The 14,121-nt window shown below is 49.6% G+C and overlaps 1 protein-coding gene across 6 annotated transcripts in view; it reads left to right on the top strand.

Moving 5' to 3' along the window:
• The window catches only part of MECOM (MDS1 and EVI1 complex locus), a 323,615-nt gene that overhangs the window by 266,563 nt on the left and 42,931 nt on the right, over positions 1-14,121 (top strand). Inside the window, exon 1 of one of the 6 annotated variants that reach the window (XM_090147671.1) lies at positions 12,939-13,078. The exons of the other annotated variants lie outside the window; for them this stretch is intronic. The gene's annotated coding sequence lies outside the window, so the exon portion shown is untranslated. Of the gene's footprint in view, positions 1-12,938; positions 13,079-14,121 lie in introns of those variants that run through there. 6 annotated transcript variants of the gene reach the window in all.

Below are 14,121 nucleotides of genomic sequence, written 5' to 3'. Positions count from 1 at the left end.
GGTGAACGTTGATATTCTTGTATGGGCCAGTGCTCGATGAAGTTACTGGAGGCATGCAGTCATCAGGTGCAGGTCCGCCTTATGTTCCATCAGTCCCATATAGGCCATCACCGGGTGTCGCACGTGATCTGACTGTAACACTGGAACGCTTTGATGGCATTTCGTTCCTTCCAGTGATCCTGAAGGCTCAAAGACTCACAGGGAGCAATACAGATGTTTCAAGGGTACCAGGAGGGGAAGGTCTGCTCTCCAGGGCAAGATACAGGCCGTATTTCTATCCTGGGTCAACACTTCCGCTTGTACTGGGGCACGTCCCAGCCGCCTGTACCACGCCTTGTGGGCAGATATCTGTGGCTGCATAACTATGTCAGGCACCAAAGGAGGTGTCCTGATCTGCCATAGGGACATGATGGGGGTCCCTTTAGCAATGAAGATCGGAGTGTTGACCACAATATCAGTAGGCCATGTACCTATTACTGGAGGAACTACTGAGCCTTCCACCTCCAGAAATCTCCCCAGGGTGCAAGTAAGCCATACTTGGGTCCTACCTGCACCTTCCAAGGCCATTTTATTCTATGGGTGCCTGGTTCTAAATTCTCAGGGGCAGGGAGCAGAAGATTATTTTCATTACCAATCTGGGGTCTTACCTGATAATCAGTGCCCATAATTTGGATCCTAAGCGGGGTGGCCCATGTTGTCTGTAGCATTCTCAAGGCACTGGGTCTGCTGTCTCGGGGTCTTTCATTCAGGTCCCGCAAGGTTTCATACAGTCTTTTTGTCCACCCCTGCATGGACTGGGAGTCTGACTTCAGGGCAGCTTTAAGAATACCATTATAACATTCAATGAGGCCTGCCCCCCTTGGATTATATGGCAGGTGGAATCGCCATTCAATGCTGTTTTCTTCTGCCCAGCGCTGTATCGTTGCACCAGTAAGACGAGTCCCTTGGTCGCTCTCGATGACTTGAGGCGTCCTGCAGGCAGACATCAGTTTAGTCAGTGCCTTGATGGTATATGCCTGGTTTGCTTTCGGTACTGCATAGGCCTGCAGTAGCCCACTTGCAGTGTCGATGCAGGTCAGAGCGTATCTCACCCCCTCAGACCGAGAAAGGGGCCCAATGTAATCGACCTGCCATCACTGGAGAGGATTGTGTCCTCTAGCAAGACGGGCTGTCATTTCGGGCAATGATCTCAGTCTCATCTTAGAAGTGTCGCAATCCTGGCATGCCTGGACGATGTCAGGAAGTTGTATGGGCAGCCCCCATGCTTTAGCAGCTGCCCACATTGTCTTTTGTCCCGCATGCCGTAGCTTCTGATGTAACCAACAGGTGATGTTCTCAGATGGTGAATTCTCAATCCATCGAACTCAGGCCAGCGTGTCAGCTTCATTATTTCCCAGTGACTGTAGGGGTGATGACCAGAAACATGGCAGACACATATAGTCCTGTGTTCGACTGCATTCCATATGTCTAACCACATGTCTTTGCCCCAGATTGGTCGGGCATGGATAGTCCATTCCTGGGTGGCCCACTGCACAATCCAAAGAGTGAGCCCCCAGTACACAGCCCAACTGCCTGTTAGTTCACGGATGTAATTTTGAAGGTCCTCCATGGAGGACCACATCCCTGTATGTAAAGGAATATCAGATTTATTGGGCCATACCATACGGCAGGCCGTCATTAACCATTCTATTATAGAATGGTTTTCATCATTATATTGATTACCTGCATATAATCTCTGTCTGAGAGCAGGATTGACGGTCATTGTGGCCAATTTGGCTATTTCCAGGCCATTCACCAGAATACTTTCTGCCCCAGAATCCCACAGTCTTAATAACCAAGCCAGCACACTTTCTCTAGGTTTCTGCCTGAATCATTGGACTAAGTCCATCAGTTCTGTTGCTGTGTATGGTCAGGCTGTTACGTGCAAGTGGGTTTGAGCAGGGGGCCACTGATCAGGCAGCACCCCTGCCAGTCTGTCCTGTACCTTTTTTGTTTTTTGAGTTATAACAGGACAGACTTCTAGTACATCCATCAAAATTGGAGATTCAAGATATGATTTAGATTGTTTATTCTCCTGATCAACACAGTCCATTGATTCAGGAGCCTGGTCATTGTTTATTGAAATGTTACAAACTTGACCTATTGGAAGACGTAGAATTGGTTTTATTCCTGTTAATATGCAAAGTTCCTGTTCTAACTTTTCAATACGATCTTTTAGAAGTTCATTTTCATTCACTAAAGTATTATTCCTTATTTCAGCATTGTTTAAAGCATTTAACAGTGGCCATGCCAGTGTAGAAGCAGCTAATTGTCTTTCTCTTGTGACTAATATATCTTTGCCTAGTCCCTGAAAGTAACCCGCTAGGCGAAATGGGGAAACATTTCCCACAACACATAGGGGACCCCATTTTTCAATGATAATTGCCAATTCATAATAAGGGAATCCCGCAAATCCTGGGATCTGCCCTGGAATTATTTTATCTAGGGGGGTAGTGTTCTCCCCCTTGAACCATTTACAGAAATTCCAAAGAAAGGACATAGTGTAAGTTTTAGTATATTTGGCTTGCCTGCCTGGCTTGCCAAGTGTATAATCAATGAAAATTATATAAAGGAATATTATATTATCAAATAATATTAAGATGCTATAATAATGAAATAAACAAGAGAGTTAGACACAGCAAGACAAAGAGAATAAATAGGATGCTCACCCATGTCGTGGGCTCACTCAGAAACCTCCAGTGGAGTGGATCTTCTGAAGAGAGAGAGATCCTTCCCTACTGGCAGTCAGCTCTTAAATGGGTCTAGGAGAGGTGGAGCCAGGCTCCACCCCTTCCTGCAGCTCAGGTGAATTGCTTTCACCTGTGCTCCCAGGGCTGACTCATTGCTCACCTCAGGTGATCAATCAGAAGTTCAGGCTGTGACTCAGCAGTTCCCATACAATTGTCTTTTTCTGTTCTCAACCTGGACTCTGGCTAGAATCAAGGCATTACTTGACTTTGAAATGGGCATTCAGCATAGAAAATGGACTTTGTGTGTGTGTGCAGCATTGCATCCATGTGTCATCACAGTTCTATCATGAGCGTTTTGGCATCCTGTAGAGCAGAAGACCACGGAGAGTCACTGCTAGCAGTGTCACTGAGAATTCTGTAATGATGAGACTGAGGGTACTTGGAAGGAACAGAGAGAACATCATCTACTTAGGCATTAAAAAAGACTTTTCTACCTTGGGTTCAGATCAGCCTGTAGAAAAAAGTAAGCAGTGTGCATGGTAGCTTACCTTTCCTTCTTGTTTCTTTTTACTTTAAGTTCCTGAAAGATCATAAAATAGAGAAATAAAAAGTCACTGATATGTGGTTTTGTTAACTTTATCTTCTGAACATTAAACATTGTGTCCAATTTCTTACGGTACATAAAATGTTTTGCCTTGCTGTATCACATATACACAACTTCAAAAAGTGAATGAGACAGCTCAGAAAATGTAATGGATGTGTAATAACAGCTCTTTAGATCTCTCGTTTTTAGCACAGCATCTTTCTATTCCTAAAGGTGCTTTTAACATGATATCTCAAGCTATTTATGAAGTCATTTGACTTTTGCATGGTGATCAGCCTTACTTTGTAATTGGCTCACGCTTGCTATCTTGCTGAAGTTGCTGTTTAGTCTTCAGGGACCCTTTTTGTTTTCCTCCTAGGAGGTACTCACCCTCATCACTTCAATTTCATGGGCACAGTCCATCCCAGCTCCCTTTGGCACCTCCTGCAAAACAATTCCAAATTGCACTGGGGTGCATGGGGTGGGAAAGACTCTTTGGAGAGCTATGGCTGGTTCCAAGGCCAGCAGTGGAATGGTGGCATAGACTCAACAAAGCAGAGTTGTTTGAGTTGGAAGAAACCTTTAAAGACCATTTGGTCCAATTCTTCTGCAATGAACTGGGACACCCACAGCTCCATCAGGTGCTCAGAGCCCCATCCGGCCTGACCATGGGTGTCCCCAGGAATAGGGTACCGCCACCTCTCTGGGCAATCTGTTCCAGTGTATCTGTGAAGCAAGTTTATGAACTTTATCCTCAAGTACTAATAAACCTGGAGCTGCATACAAAGCTCTAGGACGTGACTAAATGTGCATGCAGGGGACTGAGGGGATGGTGGCAGTGGGACCTGCTTGAACTGACCTGGAAGTTCTGGACAGCTTAGAAGGAAAGACACAGAGAAGAGCTTGATAAATAAGATAATCTGAAACTGAATCATTGCATAGAAATGCATCAAAATTATAAAATCAATGGTATTGATCTGTATATATCATACAAATAACTATGCCTGAAGAGATGCCCAGATTTAACATGCTGATTATACAGCAGTCAGTAGAAATACCTCGAGATCTGAAGAGCAATTACATTTTAGCTGTTCTGTGCTGCAGCTGAAGCTGATAACATCTCAGTGAAGTCTCTCTTAAATTTTTTTCTGCGTGAAGTTCTTGGTAACAAGTATGTTTAATCAACAAACCAAAACCAAAGGACAGATTTTTGGCTCGTGGAATACTCTCTAGCCATCCAAAGCTGGAGACCAAACACTACAAATTCTTCTAAAAATATACACCTTTCATTTAAAATTCGACCTGCTTTTACTACTGATCTAGATCACACAAGCCACAGTCACTACACCTGAGATGTGTCCAGTGGTCACTTGGCTACTGGCAGGAGTTGCAGTGGGACAGCATCGCCCATGGCCACCAAACCCTTTGAGATGCTGGTGGACACAGGACAGTGATGTCTGCTATATCCATTTATACATAACTCCTCAATGTGTTATTCTTCTCTTACTCTTTACCCCAGAGGAGCAGAATCATATCAAACAGCACAGGTTGACTGCAGCTTGGAGGTTTCTGTCACTGACTTTCCTGCCTCTTTTCCATCAGTAAGTGTTAATGGGGAAATGAGGCACTCGATGTGCTGCTATCAGCGGAGTCAGCAGCAGCCACAATCAAGATTCTCACACTGTTCTTTGTCACCACATTTCACCTGTTAAACCCAGGGTAAGAGCAAACAGAGTAGAGATGTAAAGGGCTTCAGATACGAGCAAACCTAATCTTAAGCTGCTACAACATTACTTCCCATCTTTGCTCATAGATTGATAATATTCATTTTCCTGTGCTGCGTTATCTTTGCTGAATAGATTTCTGGGCATATAAATGGTATTTTGGAGTGAAACTCCTGCATGTAACCAATCCAGTCTGGTTGTTCCTTTCTGTAAAAGTATATTCTGTCCTCAACAACCTCAACCTCAAACTTTTGTTCTCAGTTTGAGACAAAATTCATGAATTATCTTAGAGAGTTAAATGAGCACTAATTCCAAAGTGCTAAATGAGCACTTGCAACTCCCACTTGCTGTTCATTAGAACCAAAAAAAAAAAAAAGAAATATAAAGCAGTGAAGGAAAGTGATGGGAAATTATTGTATTCCTGGCCTGTCACTGATTTCTCCATGAGCCAATCTCTGTATTCCACCCATCCAACCAAACACCAACCTTCCCATCCAGCACACCATTGGTGCTGCCTGTGCCAACTGTAAGCTGAGCAGGGCAGAGACCCCTGCTTATCATTTTTCAGTGCACAAAGGGTCTCAGTTTCAACCAGGGCCTCTAGGTGCTGCTGTAATACTAATAATGCTAATACTCATAATTCTGCTGGTGGCAAATTTAGCCCAACATCTTAGGCTTAAATAAGTTATATGGAGAAATGGTTATAAAGCAGTCTCCATCCTCATTTAAATTCTGCAGGTCATTTTGCATCTGCAAAACTCAGTTTATGGATTGATATGCATCTTATATATTTTATCTTGGGAATGTTTTCTCTATGAATCTCATACAAAATCTGCAGCATGACTTGTGTATAAAAAAAGCCACGGGAAAAAAACGCCTGCAGCTACACCACTCACCTCCCTCCTCCTTCACATGCACACATGCCTAACTTCTTTTTTTTCCTCCTTTGTTTTATCAGTATGGTGCTAAATTACCAAGTTTGAAATTTCTTCAGCAAATAAGGGATGCATGCCAGAACATAAGTGCCCTGGGGGATTTAAGTCTTAGGGGGAAAAGCCCTTAATTTCCCAGTTTATAGGTAGCAGCACTTTTTTGAAATTGGAAAATGTTCAACTCATTTATGAAAGAAATCTGCCACAAGTATATGCTGATGTTCATAGCCATTTCGTTAATAACCCATTGTGATCAAGACACATTTTTTTGGTTAGCAGAACAGGTTTATTCTGACACCTGTATCAAATACATTCCCCAACAGAGTTTTCTGGTGAGCAAAATATGCTTCTTGTTCATTACACTGTTCCTAAAGCAGGCAAAGGGAAGTTGCAGCATGCTTTCACAGAATCTTCGCAAGTCACCCAGTGAAATACTGTCTTCCTCTCACTCCTTGATGGGAGGAGAATCAATACTCCTGAGCGTTCATCTGGGTTGGTGGACATGGTGGACTGTAGTGGAGGTAATGGGTTTTGGTAGACACGGTGGCTTTTGGTACACATGGCAGACTTTGTTGGACATTGTGGGTTTTGGTAGGCATGGTGGCTTTTGGTGGGCAATATGAGCTTTGGTGGACATTGTGTATTTTGGTGGATGCGATGGGTTTTGGTGGACATGGTGAGTCCTGGAAGACACTGTAGGTTTTGGTAGATGTGATGGTCTTTTTGCCGCTCCTTGTCCCTCTCTGCAGCTTCAGCCAAGCTCTTTTGTGCAAACCAGGTTGCTCTTGGAGCAAGAGTTTTCAGAACCAACCCTGCTCCTTTACCCATGTGTGACTAATTTATGTGGAGCAGCACTTCACTGTGCACCGAGCCCAGCTGCCGTTCATGTTCATGGCTGGTTAAGCATTTACCGGTCACGCGTTTGCTCAGGACCTGCTTTCCACTTTGGGGCAGGTGCTTGCACATAGCTGGGGAAGCTGGGCTGTAGAAATGGCACCTGTGCTCCAAGTGCTTTGTGTCTCAGTGCTAGGGAGTCTGCGTGCAGAGGATAAGGATCAACCTTGCAAGCACGTCCATTGGCCAAATAACTTCACATACCTGAATTCCAGCCCTGGGACTTATCTAGGAGCATGACTTGAATTGTTGTGGGGATTTCAACCTATTTGTAGTTTCGTAATGAGCTTGTCACAAAGCGTTCTCCATCTCCTATCCTCATACAAATGATATCTAATGCCTCAACAGCGCTGGTCCCTTGTGGGGGCTCCTCTCCTTGTGCCATAAGAGGGAGTGAACCAACTGCTGGAGCCTTGCTGGGAAGAGACTATGTGCTGCTGTCCTCCACACTGCACTGCTCCCAGGGTTGATGAGTTAATTCAGCCAGAACGATGGTAGTTCATCAAGTTTTGTGGTTTATCTGAAAATCGAATTCCAGTAATTTCCAATGCCAGCTGACTTAATGCCCCTTTAGTGCAGGTTTTAGACAACTCCAGTCGATTGTCACAGTGGGTTTAATGCAAAATGTAGGTGGGATGAAACTATCGATACCTCCTGTAGCAGATTTCTGTGCCCCACTCAGGGGCTGGATATGCTGTCTGCATGCACGTGTGTTTGTGTGTGTGCAATGTGCATCCTGCTGCTTATGAGCAGTGCTAGAAGCATCCTCACATGTACATTTAAAAGAGCAAATGCAAACCTGAAAATTTTAAAATGAGTGTTTGAATTTTATTGGGTGATAAATTGCTTCGTGCTCTTATAAAGTCCACAGGTGTTTATGTCCACTCTTGTATGCCTAGTTAAAATCTTGGCTACAATAGGAATGCTTTGAAAATAGCCACTCATTCCTAAAATTGATTACTAAAGTAGAATTACCTGCTATGCATCACATTAATCTTTGTAGTGTAAAGTTCTGCTTATTAACCATTCCGATCCCCTTCAGCCTGGTGTTTCCCTTGCTCTGTTGGTTTCTTTCCCAGTCTCCATCCCTTGGTTCTGGGATAATGTAGGGACCCAGACCTGCTGTGTGCACCCTTTCCAACCAGTGCTGAGCCCTGGGACTGTGTGGAAAATGGAAAGGTCTGAAAATTAAAATTTGGAGGAAGTGAAGTGTTAGTGGATTCCTGTTGAATCTGTTATCCTCCAGAATTTTAGCTTTCTTTCAAAATAGGAGAAAGGCAAAGGGCCATAAAACCCACAGCTCCTGGATGGATGGGAAGCCATCTCTCACATTAAGCAGCCACGCATTCAATTGCTCTGTGTCTACTAGGTCTGGGTTTGGAGGCTTCTAGAGTCTTTTGTAACTGAAGCAATGAACATTGCAACTGAAAACAGCAACAGTGTTTAGTACCCTGTGCCAGGGCATGTTCCTTGGCAGGGGAAGCAGTGGGAAGACTCAGAGGAGAAAAATTGGGAGCTTTCTCCCTCTGAAATTCCTTCTCTGTTGCCCCAGGAGCGTGCTTGCAGTGGGAGGTGGGCGAGCAGCAGTGCACCCCCCAGCATCTCACTTTTGGCTGCCAGGGACACAGGTTGTTTGCAGTAAGGTTTTGTGACACCTCTTGGCTGAGGAATTGCTGCAGGTTTCACAAGGCTTCTCAGCCTTCCTCCCCAAGGCAGGAACAAATTCACCCATTCCTCTGCTCAGCAGCCACATCCCAGTCATTGACCCATTTTACATCTTACTGACAGACTAGGTGAATCTCCCTTTTACTCTTGGCAACACCCAAGGTCCCAAAGGATCCAGTCTCAAACTCCACCAGTGTGCCTGAGAGCATGCAAAGAACCCCCTTCTCATCCACCAGCCCCTGTTCAGGAAATTTCCCCTCATCCATCAGCTGTGACTGCACTGCTACCTGTGGGGGACCCCAGCATGATGGGACGTGGGTATGGCAACAGCTCCACGCACACCTGGAGCCCACACTGCCTGCCACAGGGTGCTGTGCGTGCTGGCACTGACATATACTTAAATATATATATTTATCTCAGCTATAAAATGCCACGTTGGGTGCAGCAGGAGGAGAGGGGGCTCAGACACGGTGCTGCGGGGCATGGCTGGGGGCTGTGGCAGTGTGCTGCCCTTCCTGAACACAGCCCCAATCGCAGCAGCAGAAATCCTGCAAATTTTTGCCACCCACGCATACATCGCTTTCTCTTCTATTCTTTTTGCAGGGATGTGCTGGTTTTTATTTTTTTATTTTTTTCCCAAAAGCAACTGGTATTTTTGTGGTGTGTGTGTGGTTATGCATTTCCAACTGCCCTGCATAGGGAGGGGAATCCCAGCTGGACTCCCCCACATGTCCCCCCCCACCATAACACACCATTCCCAGGGACACTGGGAATGGGGTGTCAGAACTGCCCTCCCGACATCCCACCATGAGCCAAGGGGAGGAAACCCACCCCGCAGCAGCGCCAGCAAAGCCAGCCTGACCCGAGCAAATGAAAATAATCAAAAGTAATTAGAAGCGTGCTGGACTGCTCCTCGGAGATCTATGCGAGAGAATAAACATGCCGGAGCCCTCCGAGCCACTGCAAAGGCCCATGTCTGAGCTGTTAGGTGCCCTGACCTTGTCCACATAAAGACGTGATTTATGAAGTGCAGGGCACAGCAGCAGGGCTTCTGTCTTCTCCAGAAGAACCAAATTACTGAGGTGGAGATTAACATGCTTTCAGTTGGGCCCATTTCCAGACCAAGGGAAATTTTTTATTTACATTTTTTTTTACCTTTAATTTCCTCCTCCTCTCCCTCTCCTTTGCTCGAAAACTGCCTCTGGCCTGGCGGGAGGGCAGGGGTTGGGGCACGGAGGGGCAGGCCAGGCCTGGCTCCTCACCTCAAACACACAGCAGTGCTGCTGGCTCTGCTTGACTTGACTTTTTCTTTCACTTAATACTTTATTTTATTTCGAAGTTGCTATCTGCGGGTGGGATTTGCTTCAGCACTGCTCTCCTGGGTCCATCCCGCAGCGGTGGGGATACTTGCAGGGCTGCTGCACACACTGCTGTGCTTCACCCCATCCCCAGGTTCGTAAGCGCTCAGCAAAGCATCCAGCAGGATGCTCGGTGTTGTGTTTAGCCACCTTGAGAAATATAACATTAAACCCCACTTAAAAATGCGGTTATGAAGCGGCTTGGTCTATAAATGTAAGGATAATATTAAGCCTAATACGAGCATTTACGGCGCTTTGAAAAATCACCAGCGACTTGTCTGAGTTTTCACCATTGTCCTCGGCGGTGTCGGGCCACAGGAAGCCCATTAAAGGCGGACAGTGCCGTTATTTCATCTGGCTGTGGCTGAGCTGCTTTGCTGTGCTTTAATGATGTGCTGGAATGCACGATGCCCATAGGGTCTCCATTATGAGAACTTCTACTTCTGGGACGACCATGAAGTTAAAGGCTTATAAGAGGCATCAGCTTACAGCCCGGTGGGAATTGCTAGCAGACCAAGCACTAACTCCTCGCTGCCTCCACTAATAGAGCGGCTGATTTTAAATAAACAATCGCCAAAGGGACCCTATAGAAATAGCTGGGCCTCTGGAAGCGCCTACCGAGCCCTCCGCCGGGAGGGAGAAAAGGCCACAGCCGTCTTCCAAAGGAAAGAAGGAAAACACACGTATGTGTGTGCACGGAGCGGCTGTGACCCCTCCGAGTGTGCCCCTTCCTCCTCCTCCTCCTCCTCCTGGAAAGGGGTACAGCCGAGCCGCAGGGAGCGCTGAAAGAAAACTCCCAAAAAGTGACTTTTCACCCTAAAACGGAGAAAGGGGCTCGGCAGCGCCCGCTCCGCTCCATCCCGGCTCCGTCCCCGCTCCATCCCCGTTCCGTGCCGTGTCCCGGCGGCGCGCCCCACCTAGCGGCCGCGCTCGGGCGGGTCCCGGTGCCGGTACCGGAGGCCCTTTTGTTTATCCAGCGGCGTTTCCTCCTTTTGTGGCACAGCGCATAAGGGTTTGTGTGTGTGTGTGTGTATGTGGGGGGGTAGCGGGGGGGAGCTTCGGTTCCTATCGAGGCTTCTGATCAGGCCTATGGGCTCGAGCAATCAGTTTCCCAGATTACTTGTATTTAATACACAATGCATCATAAAACAAATCCCTCATCCTGACAGGAAGAAAATAGAACAGCTCATAGCTCGAGCCGGTCCAATTTATGGCTAAATTAAAAAAAAAAAAAAAAAAAAAAAAAAAAAAGAGAGAGAGAGAGAGAGGAAGAGAGGAAAAAAAAATCCGAGAGGTTCCACCAATGTGCGGCACTGGGGTTGAGGAACCCGGCGGAGCTGCGCCTTGGGAATCTCCGCCAGGTTCCCCGAGGGTTTTGTTCCCGTCCCACCGCCCGGCCCCAACGCGGGGCTCCGGCCCCGGCCCGCTCCCACCCGGCCCGGAACAATGGCCATTATCTGAAATAACAGTTCAATGTCACAGATAACAGGCCGCTGAGACGAATTAATCATCATCTCATGTCAGCCGCCTTCTCGCCCTCCCCTTGCCCCCCGGGAAAGAAAAATCGACTTTTGGGCTGAGAAATATATTTGCACTGAAAAAAAAAAAAAAAAAAAAAAAAAAAAAGCGGGTGGCACTTGGGGGAAGGCGCAATAAAAGATCCAGTTCTGCCTTCTTTTTATATACATATATACACATATATATATATTTTCCTGCCCTCTTCCCTAAAATACACAAAGCACACCGGAGTCAGCCGGGAAATGCCCAATGCCGCTGGACGGGGTCGGCTCCGGCCGGGGGGGTCCTGGGGCAGCGCGGAGCCCCCGCAGGGCGGTGGGAGCGGGACCGGGGCGGGCGCTGCTCTGGCGGCAGAAAGAGCCCAACCTCCGCCGGCTCCATTCACGGCATTCGTTACCGAATAAATAAAGAAGAGCTCCTTTAGGAAACGGGAAATTCGCCGCGCAGAGGGAAAAAGAAGGGGGTGGAGGTGTTGGAGGTGGGGGGGAGGGAGGGAATGGGAGAGAGGAGGAAAAAAAAAAAAAGAAAAAAAGGCAAAAAAAAAAAAAAAGAAAAGAAAAAGAAGGCAAAGAAAAAAAAAAAGTTGCGTTTCGTTCGAAATTCGCATTGCTAATCGCAGTGCCGGTGATGACGGTAAAAACGAGCAGCCGCGCCGGAGCGCCGGGAGCAGCCGTCGGGGGAGCGTGGCTCCGCCGCCACGGGGCGAGGGGGGAGAAGGAATCGCGGCGGGGGCCCGGCACGGCACGGCGCGGCGGCCCCGCGATGCGGGGGGGGGGAACGGCTCCGGTTCGCCCCCGCGGCGGGGCCGCTCCTCCGCGACCTGGCGGTGACCCCCGGCCGCGGGGCCGCTGTCGCTTTAAGCGAGCCGGGAGAGCCCGGGGCGGGGGGGGGGGGGCACCGACCGGGGGTGGCGGCGGAGAAGCGGCGGGGCCGGAGGGGGTGGGGGGGCAGCCGACGCTGCCCCGCTTTTAAAGAGACAGTGTCGGCGCGGGGAGCGGCGGCCGGCGGGACCCGACGGGGTGGGCGGGGAGGGGGGGCGGGCAGGGCCGGGCGCTGCCCGGGGGTGCGGCGGGGCCGGAGAGCCGCGGGCAGCGGCGGGGTGGGGTGGGGTGGGGTGGGGAGGGGAGAGCCGCACGCCCGCCCGCGCACACTTTTCTGCCATCCCCGGCGGAGAAGTGAAAGAAGTTTGTTTTCTTGTGCGGCGCGCGGGGCTGCGTTATTTCTGTTGTTTGTTTGTTTTGGTTTTGGTTTGTGTTTGTTTGTTTTTTTTTCTTTATTATTATTTCTTTTCCCCGTTCAAGAGAGTTTTTCGGTGGTGCTGGTTGTTTTTTTTTTATTATCATTTTTTTTTTTATTTTCCTCCCCCCTTTTCTCCCGATAACTTTCTTTGCGCGCACACACACACACACACACGCGCGCTGAGCCAGCCGATAAGACCAGGAGGGGCCGAAAGGAGAAGGTGATGGCGAGCCGGCAGCAGCCCGCCGAGCCCCTCCGCCGCTGAGCCCCCCCCGCCCCCCCCCCCCCCCCCCCACGACCCCCGCCCCATGGTGGAGCGCACCCCGATGGCCGCGGCCTCCGCCCGCGTTTGACGCCGCGATGTTGCTCCCCGCCGCCTGAAGGATCTTTTTCCCTCCTCCCCTTCCCTGCCCCCGCAGGCTCCGGGCGACACAAGGTAAGAGCGGGCAGCGCGGCTCCCCCGGGCCCCGCGGGACGGGCCGACCTGCCCCGGCCCCGTTGCCTTCCGAGGACACCCCCCACCCCCCCCCTCGGGGGGCACAGCGGGGTTTGCTTGGGAAGGGAAAATCAAATATAACAATGTAACCTCCCCCCCCTTCCCCCCTAAAATAAAATAAGTAGAGAAAGGGGTCCGGGGCCGCTCGGACGTTCCGCGGGGATGCGGCTTGCCCACGGGCTGTGAGGTGCTGGGGGGGTTCCGGTGGGGAGGGGGGGGGGGCTCTAATTGTATTGGTTTGGGATTGAGTTTGCTGTGGTTGGGTTTTTTCACTTTTTTGGAAAAATGGATGCGATGGAGGGGGAGCGCAGGAGGGGAGGGAAGCGGCCGCGCTGCGAACAGCCCCGCGTAGGGCTGAGGAGACGCAGACGGACACACAGAGTCGCAGACGGACACGCAGACATACGGCCGGGCCCGATCCTCATCCCGGTGCCCGCGGGGCCCCGCTGGGGGCCGTGACCCGGACAGCGGCCGCCGGAGCCGCGCAGCCCCGCAGCGGACGGAGCGCTTTCCGCGGGGCTCCCCGACTGAATGCGGGCTGCGACAGCGGCGGCCCCGCCAGGGACCGTCCGTGGCTTCTCGTGCGCTTAGCGTCACACGGTGCCGGGATCGCCGATAGTTCAGCTCGGAGGCCGGCAGCTCGTTGCCTCTTGACGTGAACGCGAACGTTTCTCGCTGGGGAAACGGCCACCGTCTCCCTCTGCGTTTCGGTTTGCGGGAGTTTAAAGCGGTGCGGGGGGAGCAGCGCCGTGCGGGATGCAGGACAGGCCCCAATGAGCCTGCGGCCGAGCCTGGCACTGCTCCCATGGACAGCACGGCGGTTTGTCCCGCTATCAGAGTGGGACATCCTCTTGTCCACGAGCAATCTCTTGATATTTGTTTATTATCTGCATTATTGGAACCATTTATTGCCGCGTCTTGAATGCTGCCATGTTTTGCAGGAGTGTTTGCACTGTTTTTCATTTATTTTCTCGAGTTTGGCA

Source organism: Phasianus colchicus, chromosome 10, assembly GCF_987193195.1.
Source record: "Phasianus colchicus chromosome 10, bPhaCol1.hap1.1, whole genome shotgun sequence".
Classification (NCBI taxonomy): Eukaryota; Metazoa; Chordata; class Aves; order Galliformes; family Phasianidae; genus Phasianus; species Phasianus colchicus.
This window is presented reverse-complemented; position numbering and strand designations above follow the sequence as displayed.